At 43.6% G+C, this 25,668-nt stretch overlaps 1 long non-coding RNA gene across 3 annotated transcripts in view; it reads left to right on the top strand.

Annotated features, from left to right (window-relative positions):
• Positions 1–25,668, top strand: part of LOC311589903 — an 80,852-nt gene that overhangs the window by 16,526 nt on the left and 38,658 nt on the right. For 2 of the 3 annotated variants that reach the window (XR_014776685.1, XR_014776686.1), the window contains exon 5: positions 12,780–12,925. This is a non-coding gene — a long non-coding RNA (uncharacterized lncRNA). Of the gene's footprint in view, positions 1–4,787; positions 4,884–12,779; positions 12,926–25,668 lie in introns of all 3 variants that reach the window. The other variant, XR_014776687.1, reaches the window with a different exon arrangement.

Here is a 25,668-nt window from a genome sequence, read left to right as displayed (position 1 = left end):
AATCTTCTTCAAATAGACCAGAATTGTAGCAAACCCCTTGAGGGCTTTAGTCACAACCCCCTGCCTTTTTCAGGCAGCTTGACTTGTCCGGCCAGCACAGCAGTCCCTACTGGATAATGTACTAATCCCTGCAGCCTGTTTGGCCCTTGTGAGTCACAACCAGACATCTAAGGGAAAGACTGGTGACAAAGTGCTTGCCTCATATGTGCAGGACTCTGGATTTACTCCAACCTCCTCCCCACCCCCAATCAAAACTGGACAAGTAATACTGGAGGAAATTAAGACAATCACTCACTAGCAGGAAGTGGCTGATGGACACTCTAGACCAGTGGTTCTCAACCTGTGGCGATCAAGTGACCTCTTCATAGGGGCTGCCCAAGGCCATGGAAAACACAGAATACATTATGATTCATAGCCGTAGCAAAATTACAATTACGAAGTAGCAACATGTGTAATTTGATGGTTGGAGGTCATCACAATATGAATACCTGTATTAAAGGGTCACAGTATTAGGAAGGCTGAGAACCACTATTCTAGGCCTATTGCTGCTCTGACAGGGAACTTGGAGCTGTATATGCTGCATGTCCCCCAAGGCTCCCCAAAGGGAACAGGCTTCAGTTGCTACTTCTTGGCTGCCTCATCTTCAGTGTTTCACATCCTCATGCCTCTGTGGATTCTTCCAGAGAGCACTGTCAGTGAGTCACTTGCACTGAAATCGTTATTCCTATTAAGAGGAAGTTGGGGGTCCTTTCAGTGTACACATGGACACAGTTGCCTCATCCAGTTGCCCCGACATCACAGCCTGCTCCTACGTGCCACTTTCCCATATAGGATGACTGAAAAAGAGCACAGATATGAGAGCATGGGGCCATCTCCCAATTTAAGTTCCTTGTCTTTTGGAAGATGAGGCAAAGACTAAGTAGGCTCCTTATTCTGGACTTCTAACCCTATGTATTTTCCCCAAAATTGTTTTTCAAATGTAGCTATATTCAAGTTTCTTCCTATCACCATGATAAGTACCATGACCGAAAGGAATTCTTGGAGGACAAGATTTATTTGGCTTACAGCTTATGTCCATTATGAAGGGAAGTGAGGGAAGGAACTGAAGGCAGGAAGCTGGAGTCAGGAACTGAAATGTAAGACCATAGAGGAATGCTGCTCACTGGCTTGCTTTCCATAGCTTGCTCAGCTTGCTTTCATATACCACCCATGACCACCAGCCTAGGAATAGCAACACTCCAGTGAGCTGGGCCCTTCCACATCATTTATTAAACAAGAAAATGCCCTACACACTCTCAACATGCCAGTTTAGTGAATACATTTTTTTTTTTGCTTGAAACTCCCTCTTTCCCAGGTTACCCTAGCCTATATGAAGTTGACTGCAAACTAACTACCATAGCCACAGTATTTCTAAAATTCTGTATAAGTGAGGAAGGACTGGGAGGAGAGGAGGGAGGGGAAACTAAGGTCAGGATATAAAGTAAATAGATGAGTTAATTAATAAAAAAAATCTATATGAGTTTAAGAAATGATGGGTTTAAAAAAATCAATGAGGACTATTTCAAGAGAAATTCACATAAACTTTTCTTTGACGATGGTTATTCAACATGCCACAAAGCAGAGGCGGGAGTCTAGTGTAGACCAGATTGCTGTTAATGAGACTTTTGGAGCACATGGTGGTCCACTGAACTCACAGACAGAAAATAATCACTATTTCCAGACTATCCACAGATGGTCCACCCATCAACCTGCCTAGGTCCCCCTAGTCAGCTCCATCCTCTACCGAGAGAAAGTTTTTGTCCCTCAGTTCCATCATAATGCACTTTTCAAAATTCTCCAAACACCCCAGGTATGCTTATCCTCCTGGCTTTGTGCACACTGTTTCACTGCCAGGAGCCTCAACCTGTACTTTCTACCCAGGGATCCTTTCTCAGTTGATCTTCTTAGAGACTTCAAGGATGGGTTCTGTGGTCAGCCTTCTCCAATAACGCATCTCTTATTCACATCTGTGTTCACAGAAGTTTGCATAGGACATGGAACCTACAACATGGTGCTTGTATGAGTTAATGCAAGGAACCCAAGAGTGAAGTGAGGTTCAAAGAAGCTAAAGGATCCAGGACAAGTCACACTCCCTTGAATTCAAATCTAGGTTTTGGGGTGTGATTCAGTGGTAGAGCACTTGCCCAAATGCTCTAGGTATAGAAACCAAGCAACAACTAACTAACCAACCAACCAACTAACCAGCCAACCAATCAATCAACCAACCAACCAACTAGCCAACCAACCAACCAACCAACTAACTAACCAACCAGCCAGCCAGCCAACTAGCCAACCAACCAACAACAAAAACAACCCCCCACGTATTTAGGAAGCTCAGGTGAGAAGGTCATAAGTTTGAGGCCAGCCTGGGTCACATAGTGGAGCACCATCTCAGAAACAAAACAAAGACAAGAAATCAAAGGCACAGATAGAATTTAGACCTTTTACCCATAATGAAGGTCAATTCTGGTCTTTTTAGCTATATCCCATAAGTCAGAATGTTATTCATGGAATTTGCTGATTGTTTTACAATTATGGTAAAATTTGCCCAATGAACTTTGTCATCATAATCATTTGTAAGTATGCAGTTCAGTAGTGGGGAGTACATTCATGCTGTTTTGCAACTAATCCTGAGAACCTTTTCCTGTGTCAATACTAGAGCTTTATACTAATTGGACAATATCCCAGTGTCTCTTGCTCTCTATCCATCACTATGCTCTCTGTATCCATGGATTTGTTTTCTCCAGATACCTCACATAAAGATACTCGAACAGTGTTTGTATCTCTGTGACTGGCTTATTTTACTTAGCACAATGTCCTCAATGTTTATAGAAGGATGAGTTGTCTGTGGATATTTTCTACCCCCGTGTTCAGTGGCCCACCATGCTCTTCCAGAGTGTCAGGAACAGCAGTATGGGCTATGGGCCACACTAGCTTCTCCTTTGGGGTATGTTAGGTAGCCACTAGCAAATAAAAGTTTAGTTAAATTCTTCCTGATTGACAATGTCTTGATTGATTTTTTTTTAACCCATCATTTTGGGGGTGGGAGTGGGGGGTTAATCCCAGGCTGACCTGGAACTCATTATATAGATCAGGATGGCCTGGAACTCATAAGGTATGCCTCCTGAGTAACCTATAATTCTTTAAAAACTGGTATGGAACTTAAAAATATCTTTTCGAGGCAGGATTACATTTCAGAAAATAACTTTAAGGAAAGTCTGTATTAGGGCTAAAACTGCAGAATGTAGGAGCCATGTCGTCTTTGATTCGTTTAAAATCTAGAGGACATATAGCGGGTGAACTTCTTGTGCTCAGGCCTCTTACTGGCTCTCCTCTGCTAATACCCAAAAGGGGACGTTCCTTTTTAAGGCTGTGTTCTATTTCATCAAGTATGCAGTCTGCACATTTGCTGGTCCATTCGGCTGTCAGTGAGCACTTGGCTTGCTTATCTTGTGGCTGTAAACCATGTATGAACATGGTGTACAGATATATAATCAAGACCCTATTTTCTATTCTTTTGGGTTTAGTTGGTGACTTTTCTTGAGTACATTAAAATGATTGCATTTTCCTATACTGTTGTGAGGATGAATATTTAAACCTAACTTTCCTCCTTGCAAGCTATTCAAAACCATAGAACTGGCAACTCAGTTTTTTTTTTTTAAATGTATTAATAAGGAGCTTTTGATTCTCTGAGGCAGAAATCAGCTTGCACTGCTCTGAGCAAAAACATGTTATTGGAAATGGTACCTAGTGAAGAGTCCAGCCCACTGGAAGAAAGGCTCCGGGGTGCCTTCAGGAGCCACCCTTCCATTTTCTCTCTTCCTCTCCTTTCTGCGTGCTGCTCCATTTTTCTCTCACTGCACACAGAAGAAAAATTACATCTACTTCTCAGTGTCATATCTATCTCCAGTCCCCATGAAGAGACTAACCTAAATCTTTCAGTCCCAAACCCAAAATCTCCAGGAAGATCCATGGAGCTGCTCCCGTTACATTGCAGTCCACCCATGACATGCAGCCATGTGTGTGAAGATAGATAAAATGGCTGCTCGATTCACAACGATGTTGCTATGGGGGTGGGAGAGTGAGCAACCAAAACACACAGAACAACCAGAAAGCTTCTACCATCTCAGTTGATGGACTGAACAAACAAAGGCAGCAGCGAGATGAGGAAGTGTCTGCCTGGGCCCAGGGCGTGCTCATCACCTACAGTTGAAAACACATGGGGGACGGGTAACGCCCAACCACTTCACCTGCGCTCACCAATCTCGTGGAGCTAAGGGGCAGGATTTATGGGAAACTCAGGAGTACAAGTATGCATTAATTAGCGGCCCAAATCCACAGATAATGAGGCAAAGAAAAGGCCTGCTAGCTCTGAGATCTTTTACACAAGTCTTTTGTTTCAAAGGGCAAGTCCCGGAAGAGTTATACGGGAAGGAAATGAAAAAGCAGGTGCTCTCACAAACACTGAGGAAGTAAGTCCAGAGGCCACAATTAAAAGGAAGTAATAATGACACCCAGAGATCCTCCTTGGCTATAATACTTCCAGGAGAGGAAGCCCAGGGATGCCTCAGAGGCATCGGATTTGGTAATGAGGTGAAGGAAGGCAGCTGGCCACGGAAGGCTAAACTCCTGCTAAGAACCAAAGCCCCGCCCCACGCCCCACATCGCTCGCTGCCTTGCCTCCAGTAAAATGCTTCTCCTGCTCGCTCATAGATTCTGAATGTCAAGTAAGTCTTTCCATGTTCCAGTTTCCAGTTCCAGGTTCCAGGGCTTGGAATCTCAGGCAGCAAATGAGAAAACGAGGCGTGCACAAGTCGAATCCTAACTCGGCTGCTCTGAATATGGTGAGCCAAAACAGAATAACGTCAGCAAACTGCCGGAGGGAGGGCCTTGATTTCTGTTCTCCACGGGAGCTTTTCATGGTCACAATAGGGTACCCTCAGGTTCAGGACTGAAGAAAGAGTGGATGAGAGAAAGAGAGATGAAAGAACTTGGTTTGTAAATTAAAATCTCTTTATAGTCAAAGCACCTTTTCTTCAGCTCAAATTACTTACTTACATAGTGCAAATTCCCACACCTGTTAGCTACAACTCTTTCACGGCAGTCACCAAATAGGGACATCAGTCATTACACTACCAAATAGGGACGTCATTTATTACATTGGACCTGTAACCATGTCCAGTCTCCACAATGAGATTATGAACTGGAGGAAGGTGAGAGAAAGGGCTGCCTCCTTGGTTCACGGTCATATGCCGCACAGCACCAAGAGGAACCGATGTTCCATCCCTGTCTCCAGCACACCTCAATACATGAGACCTGCCAGACTGTATTCCTACACGTGCCCCCAAACACCCTGCAAGACAAGGAGGATGAGCACACACTGCTGGGAAGCTAAAGCTCTCCAGAGCAATGATTGGTTCAAATCATATTCCCACCATGACTGAGCTGAGATCTAACACATGTCTATTAAATGTCCTGGACTCGTTTCCTCACCTCACTATCTACTCTGCAGACAACACTGCTGTTCTCCAATAAGCATTCTGATAACAGTAAGAACCGAAACTATATTAAACACTTTCTATAAATCATGCATTATGGTAGATGCTTTGTACATATTGTTTCAGTTAGTTCTTATCATGAAAAAGGCAGTTTTATAGCATCCATATTCTCTATCTAACAGATGAAAAAACTAAGGTACATAGGTATTAAAATAACCCTAGATCTTGTGACTTTTGCAGTAGTGGTGATATCAAGATGCTGACCTGATGTGTCAGAGCATATATGTGCTTTTAAACATCATACATTAATTTCAAGATATAAACACACACAAACACACACACACACACACACACACACACACACACACACACACACACTCCAGTTTTCATGCTCTGAGTATCTACTCTATGCCAGATTCTAAATCTGCCCTAATTTAGCCCAGTAGAATCCTTGGAGCAAAACAGGTATTCAATAAATTGTGGAATGAATGAAGAACCAGAGAGAAAAACAAGAGCTGACACTGTGACCACTCATTAGAAAAGCCCAGAGACACCTTGTATCTGCATTGATAACAACCTGGGTCCCAAGCTCCAGGGGACCAGGAAGGATGAATGAGTGCTGGAAACATAAGAGCATCATAGAAGATGCTTTACTGTGAAAGTGTTTTTGTAAAACCCATGATGGCCCATGCCGCGAAGCAGGCTCTCTTTGTTATGGTAGCATAGAGAGTGAACTGTGCCAGGAAAAGAGCATTTCAAGGAAGATAAACAAAAAGCCTCTAGCTGGGCCCAATTTTTATTGTTGTTTTATAGTTTTCTAATTTATTTATTCTTTCACAATTCCATGCACATATACAATGTACTTTGGTCATGTGCCTCACCATCATTACGTCTTATCGCCTTCTCCTCTCTCTCATCCATAATGGAATGTTTGTAGGTCGGGTCTTATGCAGGTCACCAATACTAGTGAGAGTATGTGTGTGAAATAACCATGCCATAACCAGAAGCTGATGGTTCACGGCTCTTTACCCCCTCCTCTGGCTCTTACATTCTTTCTGCTTCCTCTGCACTGATGTTCTCTGAGCCTGAGGGGATGATGTAGATGTCCACTTAGAGCTAAGCACCTGACTGTCACTTATTCTCAACACTTTGACAAGTCATGAGTTACCCACTGCATTGTCCACCCATTGCCCACTGCAAGTAAAGCTTCTCTGATAAAGGCTCTGAGCAGTGTTATCTATCAGTGTAAATGTAAGTATTTAGAAGGCCGTTCGATACTGTGTATACAGTGGCAGAGCAATAGTGGTAGGTTCCCCACCCCCACCCCTACCTGGCACATCCTACCTGGCTGGTCGGGAATATAGTTTGCATGGCTCACAGCTGAAAAAACTGTTGATGACCTTTCTCTCCTAGAAGACTTCATTCACATCACTTTCTAGCACTATGAAAATTATTTGTCTCAGTTTTGTAGAGAAAATTTAGCCTTTCTATACAGATGTGTGTATGTGTGTGTGTGTGTGTGTGTGTGTGTGTGTGTGAGAGAGAGAGAGAGAGAGAGAGAGAGAGAGAGAGAGAGAGAGAGAGAGAGAGAGATACATCCAGATGAATTAGAGTTTAGTAGGTAGTCAGGAAAGAGTGAAACATCTGGGATAAAAGATTAAATTCCTTTTTCCAATCCCTGATATCATTTGTCCTGTACTCTACAATGACTTCTCCTCCAGCCTGGAAGTTAGGCATGACTGTATGATTTGCTACAGCCAGTGGACTACAAACATCATTGAGATGTCATTTTAAAAAATAATCAGTAGATTTTCCAACTCTCATTTCACGATGACAGGTGGTATCAGATATCCCCACATTACTGAGTAAATGTGGCATAGAGTAGAGACCTGAGCTAGCCCACAGAGGAGGCCATATACATAGGAAGAGAAAGTCCATTACTAGAGAAAAAAATTTATACAAATCAGATTAATATGGCAATTAATAAGCTGTGTGACCCTGGGTAAGTAATTTATTTTGCATGCAAACCAAAGACACTAGCTTAGAATGAGAAAGTTGATCGTTAATATAGGGGCCTGGGAAAAGCCTTTAGGAAGACAATGATAAAAAAACAAAATAGTTGTAAGTAAAATTGTATAGGTCCATGCACATGTGCTTGAGGTGTGTGTGTGTGTGTGTGTGTGTGTGTGTGTGTATGCCTAAGAAAGCAAGAATGAGACCTAGTATATACAATTGTGGGAGGAAATCCAAAGACTTTTCACATTTTAAGAAGGTCTGTGTTACTTAAAATGAGGTTAAGAGCCTGGGTAATCTATGAGGGCTATTCAGAGCTCCAAAGTGCTTTGTGGTATGGGGGAAGAGAGTGAAATAGCTAATTAGGTTCCTCTACTATCTGGTATTTCAGGACTTGCCTTGAGTTAGATTTTATTAAAGTTGTTTTCCAATAATTACATTTAAGAGCTCTGCTTAATAGGATCTCAGATATTGAAATCTCAGGAGCTATTCCAGAATGAAAAAGGGATTTGAGGCAATTCTTTCTAACTATAGAAGAAAATGTTCTTCAAAGCATGATAATGAGGACCCAGATTGTGTTTGAGGGTAGGGAAAAAGACTGGATCGTGTGTGTGTGTGTGTGTGTGTGTGTGTGTGTGTGTGTGTGTGTGTGTGTGTGTGTAGAAAAGGATGCTCATTGACAACTATATCCTTACTGCCTGAGAAGCCGGAGTGTAAAGCAGAAGGCTGACATAAAACACCAAGACAGTGGGTAGGCTATGTTCATACAGTCTGAGCCATGTAAATGGATGTCCTGGCTGGAACTGAATCTCATCAAGCTATTGGACCATACTTTCTCATCCTATAAAGTAGGAGCAATAATACCAACCTTCCAAGGGAGACTGCTCAGCAAAAACAGGTACTGCATTCAAATGCAATCAAAAAGAGGTCGTTTCAAATCATTTGCCAAGATGTGCTCAGGGTTAAGGGACACCAGCAAGACATGCAGAAGCAGAATTAAGTAGGTCAAAGCAGGGAGCCTCTTAACAGTCCTCCCTGTTTTTAAATAAGAGAACGGCAGCTCTCATGGAGGAAAGGCCCACGCAATAGGGGTAGGAGGAGTGCCCTCTCCTGAACACTGCCAGTGCCAGTATCCCCATCAGTGAAAGCCAAGAAGAAGGCAAAGGCAAAGGAGTTCATAGAAGTCAGTCTCCTAGAGGAGAGAGGACGATGGTGAGATGGACAGAGCTGAAGAGAGGCAAGCGAACAGTTCAGCTCTTACAACATGTTCCTTGCAGACACTGGCCACTGTTTTTTCTTTGTGTGAATGAAGACCTTATAACCTTTTCTAGAAACAGTTTGTGAATGGGTTGTGCAAAGAGGAGGGGAGGTCCTTGGCCTCAAAGACACTAGGAAAGGACATGTGGCAGAGACCCATGATTCCGAATACAGTTACTTGGCCTAGGGAGATAGGTTGAGGCCTGGAAAGCTGCTTCAGAATGAGGTGACTAGGAGAGACTAGAACATTGTACAACAAAACCCACAACTCCCAAAGCTGTTTCTGGTTGCTTCTCAGCATCCTAGAGTGCTGAGGGACGAAATCTACCATGACCTCTTCTGCGGCCCTCTGGTCCTTGTCTTCTGGCTGCAAGGTAAGTGCCTCTCTGCAGCAAAGTCTAGAATCAAACCAGATTCTTGTGCACACAGCCAGAAGGCTAGCTTCCTTCTGGGTACTTAAATACAGATTCTTGTCCCAGACTATAGGGCTGCTGTGTTTGAATTGTGCGGTACCCCATAGACGTTGTATAGATATTGTTAACGTTCGGGTGCCGCAGCAGACAAGCTTCAGTGGATCATTGTCTCCCTCTGCTCTGCCAAGACGTCTCACTCCAGAGACTGTACGCTTCCAACACCAGCAGATGAGCTTCCTCTACTGAGAGTCCCAACTACAGGACAGGTAGAGACAGCTTCTCTTCTTCCCTATCCTTCAAGAAAACGTCTTTCCTTCATTGGAAGTAGGTGGAACCTTAGACCCATGACTATGGTGGACCAATCATATTCCTTTCCCCTGGTAATTTAGATATTGAAGGGAATGACCCAGGTTAGGAATAATGATTGAAGCGTCAGTCCTATTCCTAGGACTCTCAAAAAAAAAATACTCATGTACTAATGCCTCTAACAGGAATACATCCATTAAAATCAGACCCCTGTCTATATATGTAGCCGTTTGGCATTTCTTCTCACTCCTTAAGCTCTCCCTCATCTTTGTAATTCAGGCTTAAGTTAGTAAGCTAGGCCAGATTCTTGTCCAGTGCTTCAAATTTGAGGCCTTGATGAGAATTATGACTGGGATGATGTTTACAGGCTTTTGCGTTGGCTTACTTCCAGATCATTCCAACAGGCAAACAAATGACATATGTTTAAAAAGGCAAGCATGAGCAGGTACATACTAGATCTTTGTAGAGCAGGGACTGAGTTCCCAGGCCATGGCATCCCATGCAAAGTGACAATCCTCCTTTTTAAGCCTTGAGACCATGGAGAGGACCACAGTGATGCTCAAAGGTCCAACTGTTAGCATGTTGCTTCTTCACAATGGTCTATTTATCACCAATTTCTGTAGTAACTATAGTAAGTTTGGTCATGCCATATCATTGTTAGTTGAGGCCCATCTCTGCCCCTTGTGACCGAGAGTCCTATTAGACACAGCTGAATTATACTTAGTTCTTCCATAATCTGAGCCTGGCACTGGTTTACAGTGTAACCCTCTGCCCTATTTCACCTACCTTATGGATTATTATGTAGAAGACATGTTTACATATATCTTTGCTCACCCCTCTTGAAGTCAATAAGGAAGTATTTATTCTGCTACTTTATAGATAAGAACACAAAAGCATGTGTGGGTTGTGTGTAAGTGGACTTTACTTGCCCAGCATTACAAAGCTGTTATGCTGAAGAACAAGAGCTCAACCCCAAACCTACTTGACTTGAGTGTATACATTCATTCTATTTCCCAGCATGCCAAGCTTTGGTCATAGCATCGATTCTATTGCACACACTTGTACACTCTCTATTCTTTTTGGGTCCCTTTCTGTTTTTTAAGAAGTCAGCCTAAACTATACATCTCCACAAGATTGTTGGGACAAAGCGAATAAGGGAAGGATGAAAATATTAGGTGACAGGATGAAGTCTATGAACTGCAAAGCATCTGTCTGCTTCTAGTCATCTGTTTTCAATGACTTTTTTCTTAAAAACAAAACAAAACAAAACAAAACAAAACAAATTGCCTCTGGGTTAGTACTATAAATTCTCCTACTCACTCCAAGCCAGTAAGAAGCCCCTGAGAGAGAAGTGTAGCTCTTGATCTCGCCTCCCTGTGTGCTTTTTGACCCATTGCTTTCTACTAGTGCTCTGCAAACCTTCAACGACAGCCCCTCTTCAGGTTCCTGCCAAAACATTTCCTCTGTTGACAGTATGTTGCCAGAGCCACCTTCATTAGCTTAAGATGGTTAGTGCTAAGATGGTTTGACATAGTTCAAGCTCTAGTGTAGCATGAGCAACAGGCAGGCAGGGAGGGAGGGTCCTCAGCTCTAGTTCCTGGATCTTAAGTGTGCTCTGCTAGCCGGTGCGAAGTGAGGGAGAAGGACAAACTTTGCTGAGCCCAGCTGTGTTGATGAAACCGTTCCTCCTGGAACAGAATTATTTTTTGTTTTTTATTTTTTATTTTTTGACTGCTGGATTGTTAACCTCTTGTAACATGTCTTGCATCCGAAGAAGGAAGAGTTAAAAGGGGGAAAAAAAAACAAACCACCACATTGCACAAGGCCAAATGGAAAATCCCAGCAGCAGAACATTCATCTAAACTGGCTTGAAATCATGACAGAGATTTGAGGACAAAAGCCAGAGAACTTTGAAGTGAGGGGATTTCTGTCTTCACCAGCCACCCGTACGTACATTGCACAGCGGTTACAAGGAAAGAGAGCAGAACTCTAGAATGAGCTGCGCCCTCCCTCCTGACTTGACTTCCACATCCATCTCCAAGCAGCAGGAACCTCATGAGAGATGAAGCAAATCCGCCACTCCACATCCTCTGACTCCACCAGGTCTTCTGCCACGGGCCTATAAATGTTTGAAGCATTCCCTCGTGAACTGAACACCACAACAGAAAAGATAGGGGTGAGGAAAACACCAAGACAGATGACAGGGACTCAGCCCAAGATGCCACCAATTAAGACACTTTGAACTGATCCTTAAAAGGGTGCAGGTCATTGGAAAATGCTGTCTGACAACTAGAAGGGAGCCAAATGCATCCGTGTCCTGAAGACTGTGCAGCAAGAGCCTCCACCAAGAGCTGCAAAGATGGTTCTGTCAGTCAACTGCTAGTGTCACAAGATTGAGGACCTGACTCCCCAGCAGCCACGGACAGAGCTGGGCATGGGGATGTGGCCTGTGCTTGTGATGGAGTGTTGACAAGGGAAAGGCAGGATAATCCTTGGAGCCCACTGGTCAATCAGTGTGATGTAATTTGTGAGCTCTGGGCCACAATGACCCTGTATCAAAGGATGTGGATGTTAGTCCTGAGGACCACATCATATGACATATGCCTACATACGTAATCATGCACACATACAAATTAAGAGAGAACCCTAACCAAGCCTTACATTCTATTTGTTTATAGCTTCCTTACATGTGGAAACAGAGCTGACAAAATGAAGGCTTCCTTTTTGTTTAATGGTGTAAGGATCGGTCCAGTTCTAGGCATGTAATAGAACAGAGAGTCTGATAATTGTGGATCTGCCCTCAAATCTCTTAGACTCTCTCCTGAATTAGCTATGTAATGCACAGTTGATCTCACAGACTCAGGTGGGAATAACCCCACTATGAGCATCAAACCAAAGGACAGTCAAAACTTAAGCAAAATAGCTATAGTCAGAGGCCTGTCTCTGACTCTCCTGCGCATCTAATCGGCCTTTGTTGCATAACTCTTCCAAATTAGAGATAGCATCTTGTCGCTTCTTTCAAACATTATTTTTCAGCCACTTTTGCTTAAGACAGTTGAGGTTAGCACCTCTGTTTGAACAGCTGTGGTGCGTTAGTGCAGCAGTGATTCCTTCCAGCTCCTGGAGGTGGAGGAACCCTGAAAAAAACAGCCTTCAGGCCCTTTCCCCATTCAGCCAGAGGTATTTAACCTTGACCTTGCACCCTTTTGTTCAACTCTTTGTTCTAATCTCCTAAAAATTGTTCTCAAAACAGGTCTCATTTGGGAGACTTCCACAAGGAACGTGGACTTCCTTGGCCACCCTCTTGGACTTTCACTATCTAAATTCGCATGGCAGGGAAGGGGACCCGTCATTAAAGAACTAGGGAGCCGGCCTCCAAACCACTGTGCTGTGACACTGGTGAGTACCGGTTAAGGATGCTTCATAATCACTACAGAAGGAAAGAGCCGCGAAAGCTGACCAGCAGCCAGGAACTAAAGAGGTTACGTTTGGGCAGATGGTTGATATTAGGAGGAACGGCGTCCAGATTCATGACTTTCTTTTTCCTTAACACCAGTGTCAACAAAACAAGGCAGCCTGACCCAGGCACTTGAGGTGAGGGACCCCATGACACTCCTCTCTGAGCTCCGCTCATGGCTGCTTTCTATTGTCTGTTGACTGTTAACATGGCCAGATCGTCCCTGTGATGAGACTTAACATTTTCTGCCTGATTGGCTATTTCTTTCAGTTGTTGGAGCCTACATTCACCAGAGTCACGAAAAACATCACTTAAGTCTAGATAAGTGATACATTGCATGCTGGTTTCCACTGTTCTCTCCAAACTAAATTGATGCTTTTAGAGTGTCCCTTCTGATTTTCAATCACAATAATTGCACGCTGTGTTAGGCTGATGGTCCTCTTTTTACTCCTGTCAATCTAGTGGTTGATTCTGTAGTCCACATTGACTGAAATCATAGAGCATCCCCATAATGTTATTTTCCTCTTCCTGTGTGGGTACTTGGGATAGTCCAGGAAGCACAGACATCATTATGTGCAAAGCGGGGGTGGGGGGGTGGGGGGGTGGGGGGGGGTGGTTAAGAAAAGTGTGAGAGCTCACCCTGCCTTCTCCTTCTGAGCTGTCTTTGAAGCCCAAGTATAATGAGAGTTCAGAGTTGCCCACTGATGGTCATGTCTCCCAAAGGTTGCATCAAAAGTTTATCACCCTGAAAAGAAACATAGGAACTCCAGGGACCCACAAGCATTAAATGTCATACCTAAACTCAGTGCACAGCTCTGACGGGATGCCACATAATCACACAGCAACCCAAACATGAGCGTTGGGAATTTTAAGAATTTCACAGTGCTCACTTTGGAAAGATACAAATGTTACTACCACCACCTCACATGGCCAGAACATGCAAAAATTTTTTTTCATGGGGAAATAGTCTTGTAATGTATTGAATAATTTCATACATTATAAAATTATGCTTGATTTAAGAGAGACTGACCAAAAGAAACAAAGAATTGATTCTTAATGTTTTTTATAACTTAAGCCAAAGTAAGTTACAAACTCATTCTACCCCAAGTTTGAACCCATGAACTTCTGAGTCTAAATAACATCTCATTTGTATATATCCCTGCCATTACATGTGCCATCACTTTCCCCAAGACAAGCTATAAAACTTCGAGTCATTATCTTAGCCTAATCCCTATTTTCAGTTGGGTAGACTGCCTTCGTTTCTAAGAATTCAGCCAATAGCTTCAGATCAAAAACATGTGAGGGGAAACTAATGTCTAAACTGAACCTGAACAAACATTTTTCTTTCAATGGCTCCTTAAACAATACAGAATAGTGGCTATTTATATCACATTCACATTGTAATAGGTTTTGTAAGTAATCTCAAAGTGATTTGAAGTTTAGGGGAGGATGTAGGTGAGTTAACTGCAAATACTATATCACTCTATAAAAGGGACTTGAACATCTGCATTTCTATGCCCATGGGGGGAGGGAAAGCCCTGAAAATAATCCTCTGTGAGTACTGGAGAGCTACATTCAGTTTGGAATAGCACTACCTTCATGAAACTCTGCCAAACGTTGTAGAAGATAGAAAGGCATATATATAAAACAGCACTAAAAGTTGGTAGAGTGAGACATGTACCAGACATGAGGCAATACTTTGAGAAATGTCATGTAAAAGCCAAAGCTTATGAGCATCGTTCTGGGCCCATGTGAAGGGGAAAGCTTCAGACGATGAAGGTCTTGCAGACTCTACCTGGCAGCCTCGGCAGGAGCAAAGGTTGGAATGCTTCAGAAAGGCCAAGAATGGTCAACTAGAGTTCAGATGCACAGCAAAGCCCCCTGATTCTTGCCTTTATGATGCTCTCTGTGACTGTTTTTTCCTTTCCGTGTTTTTATTGCCCACACATTCAAAGTTTGAATGATAACAATAATGACTTGCCAGTTTTTGCTCAGATCCACTGCATGCCAGGAACAAGTGTACGCACGTCATATATTTTACCTTACCTAATTCTTGTAGTAATATATGTAGACCCTGGCCTTAGTGACATTTGAAAGGTGAAGAAACAGACACAGAGATGTGTAGGGTTCTGCCCATAGTTAGACACGAGGAAGTTGAAGATCTGCACTCTGCCCGGTCTTGATTGTAGACCCTGAGCACTTGTTTATCAAGTGTGCTAGTAGATCAGATCTAACCTCAAGAGACAGTTCTCACCCATCCTTGTCTACTTTTTAATACTGACACTCACGTGTTAGTCACTTTTCATCGCTGTGACCTAAAAGCTGCTTCAAGGGAGAAAGCTGTAATTGGGTTCGTTGTTTCAGAGGGGTCATGCCTTAGATGTTGGGTCCCATGAGCTGTGGAGGAACATCATGGAGACGTGGTGGTGTGATAGGGGGGTGGGGTGGGCAGTTGTTTACACCATAGTGGAAAGCAAGCAGATGGAGGGTAACAGGAGATAGAAGAGCAAGTCCTCCAGCTCAGTCCTACTTTCTGAATTGCTACAACCTTTCATAGTGCCACCTTCTGGGAAATAAATGCTAAAATTAATCTTGGGCCTATTGGAAACACATATATTCAAGCATGGTCCATAATGGCCAGAAGAAAGACACCAAAGCACTTGCCATGAGTGCCACTTGGAGAGATGGGAAAGATGGGGTGCACTGTAGAGAGGTGGAAGAGGAAGCAAAGCCAAGGGGGTTGTACGCTGTGAGGAAAGGTGAAACTGGAGACTCAATGGCAGTGAAGCACAGGCAGATATGAAGAGGCTGTGGTGAAGGCCTGATCCAGGCTGCCACCAAGGGCCATGTTTGGGCCCTTGTTCCTACAGCAGCTGAGGTCTGATGATGTCCCAGGTCTATGCTACCAGCAAAGGTCATACAGATGTCGCTGGTCTGGCCTGCTGCCTGAGGCACTGTGCTGAGCTGGTTCTGGGCAACAGAGTAAAGCTGATCCTGGAGGCAGGGAGCAGGTGAGCATCCCCCGAGAACATAAGTGCAGGGGACTTGACCCTGGACCTCAACAGCCAAGGGGTGTCTTGAGTAAGGGAATGGTGCCCTCCCGTGCTTTGTTCCTCACCGTCTGTGGCAGGTGGGAGTTCTGGCCTAGAGGTTATGAGAATGGGATAGTTGTCTCTGGCCCTCACTGGTAGCAGCACTCAGAAAAATGGGCCCTACACCTCTCCTGGGCAGCACAGTGGAGCTAACCCTGGTGCAAGTGAGCCAGCCCCAGGGCATGAGCTCTGGAGAGCTGTCCCACCCTTCATCTGCCTCGGGGTGGCATGGCTGAGGTGCCCCTCACTGTTGGTGAATGTGCAGATGAGCTGGCCCTGCCCCCCCACCCCACCCCTGCCCTCAGGTCATGAGAGCAGTAGAGCCAACTCTGCCCCCTTGTCAGCAGAAGCATTGGGTGAGCTACCTAGGGCAGTGCTGGAATGCTGGTTGGCTGACTGACTCAGCTACGGCCCAGGCTCAGATCCAGGGCTTTGAGCTGGCCCACCTCAACATCTACCCCATCTATGATCTGCCAGAGTGTATAAAAGGGCCAGTCCTGCAGATCCAAAGCTGCAGGATCTCCATGACACAGGGCAACAGCAAGATATCCAAGAGGAATCCCTGTGAGGATCCAGTGTAGATAGTGTAGCAGAAGCCAGAGGCCTCAAACCAGACCAATGACTCATTGCAATGAACACTTGCAAGTAAAGATGTGTGGACAAAAGGATTCCCTGTGTGACACACTGTGACACACTACAGCTTCCATGACAGGCATATATATGTGTGTGTGCGTGTGCGTGTGCGTGTGCGTGTGCGTGTGTGTGTGTGTGTGTGTGTGTGTGTGTGTGTGTGTATAATTTTATTTCTTTAGGGGTGGGGTTGGGGGAGGTTGCAAAGGTGGAGGGTGGATAGGAAGATGAGTGGGATTGGGGTGCATAATGTGAAATTCACAAAGAATCAATAAAAAGTTTTAGCATACATTCAAACAGAATACATCTGTGCTCTAGAGAAGACGATACTCACACCCCAGCCTTAGACTTGAAGGTCCTCCTCACATCTCTGGTGATAGGGCGCCATAATGCCCAGGCTGTTCTCTTTAACCCAAGCACACACTCTATATATGTATTTCTTCCGAACCCTTCGCACTGCATTCTGCTGGTGCGGTGAGCGAAACCCCATACTTCCTCCACCAGCAGTGAGTCCGGGCGCAGCTTCTAAAACGGCCGCCACGGTGAGCTGAAAATGGACCACATTCCTCCTAAGTTCCATTCGCCGTCAGTTAAAATCGCCATGCCTTCTGTTCTGAGATAAGAATCCCTGCCACTCCAGTCTCCTTACATCGTCCGTCTGTGTTGTACTTTCACGACTTTTAAGCCTGATGCCGGAGTTTACAGTCATTCTCTTTCTGTCATAATTTTAGCTTCTGTTCACGTTTTCTAATCTAGGATGACTTTTTTGAATACAGATTCTTTTCAGTCACACTTTACAGACCCACTCGTGTAGTAAGGATGTTCTTTACAGAGCCACCCATGTAGTAAGGATGTTCTTTACAGAGCCACCCATGTAGTAAGGATGTTCTTTACAGAGCCACCCATGTAGTAAGGATGTTCTTTACAGAGTCACCCATGTAGTAAGGATGTTCTTTACAGACCCACCCATGTAGTAAGAATGTCCTTTACAGACCCACCCATGTAGTAAGGATGTTCTTTACAGACCCACCCATGTAGTAAGGATGTACTTTACAGACCCACCCATGTAGTAAAGCTGTTATTTACAGAACCATGCATATTACTAATAAATAATATCTGAGAAGATTAATTTGCCTTTTGCTTCTGTTTTTCCAAAATGGCTCTGTTCTATTAGACAACACACTGGCACATCTGTTCAGTCAACTATCAATCTTCTTAAATTTTTCATGACCTGGTCTGCATTTGTTTGTCTTAAAAGCAAATTACTATCATCGGGCATTTTATCCAAAGCTTTTTTTTTCAGTTTTGTTTGTTTGTTTGTATCAAACACATCCTTGAGAATAAGCCTTCAAAACTGGACTCACCGTGTTTGTATACGCTTGCTTCTGGTGACAACCTACTTTTCTAAGTGTTCTCAGCCTACTTTAATATAAGCAAATGCAAATTTTCATCAATGATGAATGCCATGTTTCTGCTTATGGTAATACCTCATAATCCTGGGATGTGCTCACTGCTGTCCTTCTGTACCATTCATCTTTGCAGTGCGTCTCTAGCTCTGAGCCTGTGTTAGCCTCCTGGTACCTCTGAAACATATTTTCATGGACTTTCTGACTTCAAACAACACAGTAGAGCTTTGAAGAGAAAAAAAAAACCCAAACCAAACCAAAAAAAAAAAACAACAACAAAAAAAAACAGTTTCACCAAGTTAAAATGAAGGTGTTGGCAGGGCTGGATCCTCCCAGAGGCTCTGATGGGACAACCCCTGCCCTTTTCCAGATTTTAGGTGCTGCTCACATTCCCTGGCTCATGCCCCCAGCCCCTAGAGGCATCACCCCAACCTTTGTTTCTATGCTCACATCATCTTTTCTTTCTTTGACCCCACCCCCAACCTTCCTCTCATAAGAACGGTTGTGATTACAATGGACCCATTTAGGTGGTTGGATCTTTCCATCTCAAGAGCCTCACTTAATCACATCTGTAAAGTCCTTTTTGCCATATGAGCTCATTTGGTCACAGAGCCACAGGTTTCGGGGACTATGATTCTGCTGTCTTTGAAAGAGGTCATTGTTCTGCCTACTACTCACCCCAAGACCCACCACTTGAGATAGTTGTTTCTTTATCTTCGGATGCCATTTATTTGCCTTTGTTACAGAAATTAATTCTGGTGGGCTAATGCTCTTCCTGGGATATTTGTTCGTTTGGAATAGTTTTTTTCCTGCAATGCAAGCCTTCCATGTTGAAAAGCCCTTTTCTAAAAGGTGTGTGTGGCGGTGTGGGGCTTGCGGTGGGACGGGGGAGCAAAGTGGCAGTTGGATAGTTTTACTTTTTTCTGTCATCTTCTTGACACTACCTGTTCTAATGTCCTTTCCTCACTTTGTCCATGTTCTCCCTTAAAAAAAAAATAAGCAAGAAAATGGTAGAAAAGAGCCACTTCAGTTTTAATATTTTTCAAGTCTCAACTTTTTCCCAGCTGGCTTTTCTGTACATTTCATTGGTACAAATCGGTGCTCATGATCTCATGCTCAGCCTTGACTATGTCCTCTTCCTTCAAGAATCTGTTTCTGTTCTTTCTAAAGCTCTTTGGATGGTTCCTAGTGACACTCCCTACAGCCTTCTCATTACCACAAGCCAAGATTACAAAGTAAACATTCTTTTTGTGTGTGTGTGTGTTTAAGATACATATTCTTCTTAAGTGATGGTCCCTTTTAGAAACACACTTCAAACTTATTTACTGCCTTCAGATTAAAAAAAGAAAAAGCCAATGGGTGTGACTAAGCATGCCCATTTGTTCCTCTCCCTGCCATTATGAATTCCGAGGTGATTGGGTCACTTCCTCCCATGGTCACCATACCTTCTGTGACACCAACTGGCTTTCCTTTTTGGTTAGAAATGAGTGGAGGCCCTGTGTTCTTTGTCCTCTAATCAGGCATCCACTTTTAGCAACAGGAGCCTCCCAACAGATGCCTGGAGAATTGAAATCATGACATCACCTCATTACCGTTACAGGGAAAAGCAGTCTTCACCGCTGCCCACTTCTCTGTGCCCAAGCATCTCTGACCACATGTGTCCACCCGCACTCTTCCACATGATTCCTGCTTGTAGCTAGTACTCTGACTAGCCAGGAGTGCTTAGGCTCAGACAAGTTAGAATAGCAACGAGAGATAAGCCCAAGGTGTGTCTGGAAGTGGGCCTGAAACAATTTGCTGGTCTTGGAAATACATGAGCAAAAGGCAGGCTGCCGATTTAACTTAGGGAGAGAGCTACATGCTTTCAGAAATGAAAATTCCATTCCGCCCATAGGCAGGCAGCACCAGGGCACCTCACAGGTACCTCAACTAGATTAGAGGTGAGGATGTGACCTCAGTGAGATCAGCAGAGTAATCTCAGGACTTCCATGGAGGACTTTGGGGTGAAATCTCCCTAGGCTGTAGAGGTAGACAGGAAGCCCACAGGTCAGGGCTTGCAGCCATCTTGAGACTCCGGGAAGAGGTCATTCGAGGAGCTGACCTCAGAGAAGGGGAATGACAAGAACTCAGGACCCCGAGGGCTGACATTGCTGGTGGCTGTGAAGTGAGCCTTCCTGCAGATGTTCAGTTCCTTACCAGTACCTTATCCTTTCTACTTTCCAGCTGAGCATTTATATAGTTATTGTGTACATGACCTTTCACTATAGGCGAGAAGGTGACTCTGCAGGAGAAAGGACTGGAGCAGTAGAGAGGACAGCATATGGCCAGTGGAGGAGCACTGAGCTGTGGCCACCCTGGAGGCATTTTTTCAGCAAGGAACATGAGATCAGTGTTTCTATGTGTGTCAGCCAGTCATGGCGGTGTATGTCTGTTATCTCAGCACCCAGCTGAGGCCAAAGGAATGGGAACGAAGATCGGTCAGAGCTACACAGTGAGACCCTGTCTCAAAACAATGACAATGCTGTCTGTCCCCAGGACAACTATTGCTACTGTAACCTCAGGCTGAGTCACAAGTGTATCATGCCAAGGACTTAGACAATATGGGAGCGTTTAGTCAGAATCAATGGTATGTGAGGTTGCATCTCCCTCCTGTTTCAATTGCTCGTAAAAACCCCATCAGTTATACAACCCTTCCAAAGATAAGTCTGTGAAACGCACCTTTTCAGATGCCAATAAGGACTCTAAGTCAGACAGAAATTTAGTTTATATGCTTTCTCCCATGACTTTCCTACCTTATTTAAATAAATGCTGTCTTCCATAACAGCATGAAAAGCAACATTTAAAAAAAAATCTTAAATAGCTCTAGAGATGACCCAGTCTCCTCATTTCCAAAACTAGAGAAACTAAGGCCTAGAGACATAATAGATAGGCAGTTAGCCAGGCACGGAGCAGGCACGAGCACTGCAGTGCCCTGAGCCCTCACACAGAATCTGTCCCTCCACAACTTGGGTGTTTCTTCGCCTCTGCAATTCCCAGCCCATTTCCGCCAAGCAAACTTGGCTTAATATTCACCATTTGTATGAAGACCCATCCTTGTTTTAACTCCATTTCTGCTTACATATAAGGTTCTGTTTGTGTTCATATTCTTTACAGTCTGTTTCCACTAGAGAATGAGCATCCCCAGGCAGGAGCCAGGTCTCTATTTTCCACATTTTTCTCTGCCTGTATAGCTCCAGCCATTTCCTTACCCACTATGGAGGAGGGGCTACAGCCTACTGATCTGTGCAGCTTTGGTATCAGGCACACAGAGCAAGCTTTCAGTAAAAGCTCATTTGAAAGGAATGGCTCTACATAATGCATGACTACAGATACCACTTGCTGCTGATTTCCTGATCCCTGCCATCACGTGCCTCGGGCAGTAGAAGAAGCAGATTTAAAAGGGGATTCCCATAAACAGGCTTATAGTTTCTCAAAAAGCCAAGCATGAGACCCAGAGATCCCAGTCATAGGTACACACTGTATTTTGTTTGTCCCAATGTCAGTTATTGGATATTTGGTTTATTTTCACTACCTCTTGGAGATAACAGTAAAAGACCATTCTTCTTTCTTTCTTTCTTTCTTTCTTTCTTTCTTTCTTTCTTTCTTTCTTCTTTTCTTCTTCTTCTTCTTCTTCTTCTTCTTCTTCTTCTTCTTCTTCTTCTTCTTCTTCTTCTTCTTCTTTTTTAGACAGGGTTTCTCTGTATAGCCTTGGCTGTCTTGGACTCACTCTGTAGACCAAGCTGGCCTGCCTGCCTCTGCCTCCCAAGTGCTGGGATCACTTGGTGTGAGTCACTACAACCAGCTTGAAAGAACATTCTTAAGAATATGAAAATATTCTTTCAACTCTCTTGGGCACAAATACATATGTGGTGTGTGTGTCTGTGTGTATTGTATAAGATTGCTGGGGCATGCTTAGTGACTCTAACTTTCTTTCTTTTTGAATTAAACATGATCTTACTATGATACCATTCCTGGTTTTAAATTCATAGAGCCTTGCATGACTCAGACTCACAAGAGCACAAGAGTGCCAGGATTACAGGTGTGAGCACCATGCTCATGTGGTTTTGCTTTTTTTGTTGTTTTGTTGCTATTATTTTTTTTGTTGTTGTTTTAGCTTTTTGAGAAATGCATAACTTTTAAAAGCACTGCCTAACTTTTCTACAGCGGTTGCAAATATTTTATGCCCCAGTAATACAAACAAGAATTCCACATCTCCTCTTCAGAAGCACCATTTTCCTTTGTAAGGGGCAACCATCCTGGTGAGTAGGAAGTTAGGTCTTTTTAGGGCTTCATTTTCCTGGGGCTAATGATGTTGACCATATTCTGTTTTCCTTCCTAGTCCTTTGGGTATCTTTTAGGCCTTACCAGACCTTTTTGCCCATAAATTAGATTATTCTAATTAATTCCAGGCTATTTGTTATTGCACAGTAAGACTTCTTTAATCTTTCGCTCACTTTATATGTGATTTGTAAATTTACTTTTTGCTTTAAGGTGGACTTTAGTTTCTTGGTAGCGTTCTTTGGCGCACATTTTTATTTTTGATGGAGTAAAATATGTCTTCTTTTCCTCCTTTAGTAGCTGTGCCTTTGGCCATTTGGACTCCAGTCTTTATGACCAGCTGTGTAGTTTCTTTGTCACTTTACTTTTTGGAGACCAAATCTAGCGAGCCATTGGCTAGTGGGTGACTGAGTCCTCTAAGGACAAAGGAAAGGATTTGAAAAGGGCAAAAGTGCCTAAGAAAGAAGAGGTCACATGGTCAAACATGTGAGCCCCTAACATGCAAAGCTGTGGTAGAAAATCAGACTCCAAGAAAGTGATGCACAGGGAAGCCATACACAGCCCCCTCAAAATTGTCCTGTGCAACCAATCTGACACCTGGCAGCTGGTGCCACCCAGTGGTGGACATACAAATGACATGGGGGTACTAATATAGTTGCTAGCTAGACTGATTCCAGTTTCTGACTATTACAGGGCATCAGTGAATATGGATGAGCAAGTAACTCTATGATAAGATGTTCTTTGGGTGTATTCCCAAGAGAGGCATAGTTGAATCTTTTGGTAGATGTATTTTCAGCTTTTTGAGGAACCTCCACACTGATTTTTACGGTGGCTATACCAGTTTGTACCCCCACCAGCAGAATAAGTGTTCCCTTTTCTGGCACTTACTTCTACTTTTAGTGTATTTCTGACCTCACAACTGCATGCTATTAGCTTGAGGTGAATTCACAATATTGAAATATTTTGAAATATTGAATATTGAATTAATTGAATAATATTGAAATAATTTGAAATAGGATGACATCGTGTGTATGGGTCAGAGCAGATGTTACTATTCAGCCATCAGTTGGACCTTACCCCAAGATCTAATCTCAGTGGCAAAAAAAACCCAAAAAACAAAAAACAAACCCCAAAACCCCAAACCCAAACAACAACAACAACAACAAAAACCAACCATAAATTGATTAGAGGAGAGAGAAAAACCACACTGAATGAGCTAATTATTTAAAGTTGATGCTCCAGTACTTAGGATCACGTTTCTATTTGATTCAGATTAACTTCATCTGCTTCTGGCAAATATACACTTTAAATGAGTCCAAGCAAAAGAAGAGCCTGTAGTCAAGATTTTGAGAAATCTCAAGATCAAAAGCATGGTGTGTACTAAAATTAGGGACAATGAGAGACCTCATGAGTAGTGGGGACTTATTATTATATGACTTGTATTGTTCGCCTCAATTCCTACCCATGTAGCCGTCTATGTTGACAGAAGGATGTCTGTACATATAAGCATTCCCATGTAGTGAGACACAAAACCACTGAATGTTCTCAGACTTTTAGCTATGACTAGTGCCAGAGAAGGTATGTATACACCAGAGCACATTAGCACAACAAAGAAACCTCTCTTGCAAATCCAAGAAGAAAGCACATACCTGTTGTCATGTTTTCCCATGTGACCTGTGGGCTTTTCTCTACTGATAGAATTAGGCAGTGGGCTGAGCTTCCAGGGTAGTTCAGCTCCACAACTACACTTCATAACTTCTACAACCAGAAGGCCACTCATCACCTCTGCTGTTGCCTGTGAAAGTGGGTGTCCTGTGTTCTAATTATTTTTTTCTTTTTCTTTTTTCTTTCTTTCTTTTTCTTTTGTCTTTTCAAGAAACCATTTCTCTATGCAGCCTTGGTGCTCTTGGATTTGCTTTGTAGAGCATTCTGGCCTCAAACGCACAGAGATCTGCCTGCCTCTGCCTCCCCAAGTGCTGGGATTACAGGCGTGCCCCACCACGCCCAGCTCCATGTTCTGATTCGTGACCCCACGAAGCCATTGAGGCCTCAGCTGAGATGGCTACAGAGAGCCCAAACATCCGTCTACCATGTTTTCTCAGAAACAGCTCCACGATATGAACTTCTGTCTTCCAAAGCTCCCAGGGGCATCTGCTTAGCATTAAGCATGAAAAATCAGACATGTGAATATGTGACATCTTTCATTATAGACTGAAAGTTAATGTCTCCTGATTCATGTGTTGAGCCCTAATCCCCAGTGTAATGGTATTAACAGGTGAGCCTTTGAGAAGTGATTAGGTCACACAAGTGGAGCCTTTGTGAGTGAAATTATAAGTACAAGGGGAGACCCAGGGCAAGGAGATGGAGGTGTTTCATGGCTCGTGAAGCTGTGGGCTCAGGGAGAATAGACGAGATGAGTCAGGTACAGAACCTGGCCCACGGAATTCCATACTCCATGCAGGAGGCTGTGGAGGTAAGGACTGGGTCAGAGTTAAATCAAAATAAGGCATTCAGGTGCACAAAGCCCAGCAGACAGCCATAGAAGCAGAGCCCGTGTAGGGGTGTTTTGACCCCTGGACAACAACTGTCAGTGCAGACAGTAGCTGGCTTTGAGAAGCTAGCTAGGGATAGAGCCTGGGACCCAGGATACTAGGTCCTCAGAGGAAAACGAGTTCTCCAACCTAGTGAGAGTTAATCCTCTCCTGAGTACTATAAATGGTTTCCTTGAGAAAAGAAAGCTGCCATGAGCAAAAGGAAGAAAGGAAAAGAAAGAAGGAAAACCAGAAAGAAAGACAGACAGAAAGAAAGACAGAAAGAAAGAAAGAAAGACAGGAAGAAAGAAAGAAAGAAAGATGCAACTAGCAAACTACTCTCCAGTGCACATGTTTCAGTGCAGAATCAAAACTAACATGAACTAACAGCAACCCGTCTCCTTCAGTAGTCACTATTCCCAGGGTACCAGCCCTCAGGAAGAGCAACCTGGGAGAACCACCAGACAAACTCGTCAGAAGGAGGGTTCTATGTTCAACAACCCAAAGGAGATATAAATGTACTCAAGAGAAAAAAAAAACAAAGAGATAAATGAAGCGAGGATGACAATTTAAGATACGAAAATAAAATTCAATACAGAGATCAGGTTGTTGAAGAGAAGCCAGGCTGAGACAATGCTAGAAGTGAAAAACTGGATAAACCTCCTCAGTGGAAAGCTTCAATAATAGAATGGGGCGCATTTAAACGATG

Source organism: Acomys minous, assembly GCF_964271855.1.
Source record: "Acomys minous genome assembly, chromosome: 2".
Classification (NCBI taxonomy): Eukaryota; Metazoa; Chordata; class Mammalia; order Rodentia; family Muridae; genus Acomys; species Acomys minous.
This window is presented reverse-complemented; position numbering and strand designations above follow the sequence as displayed.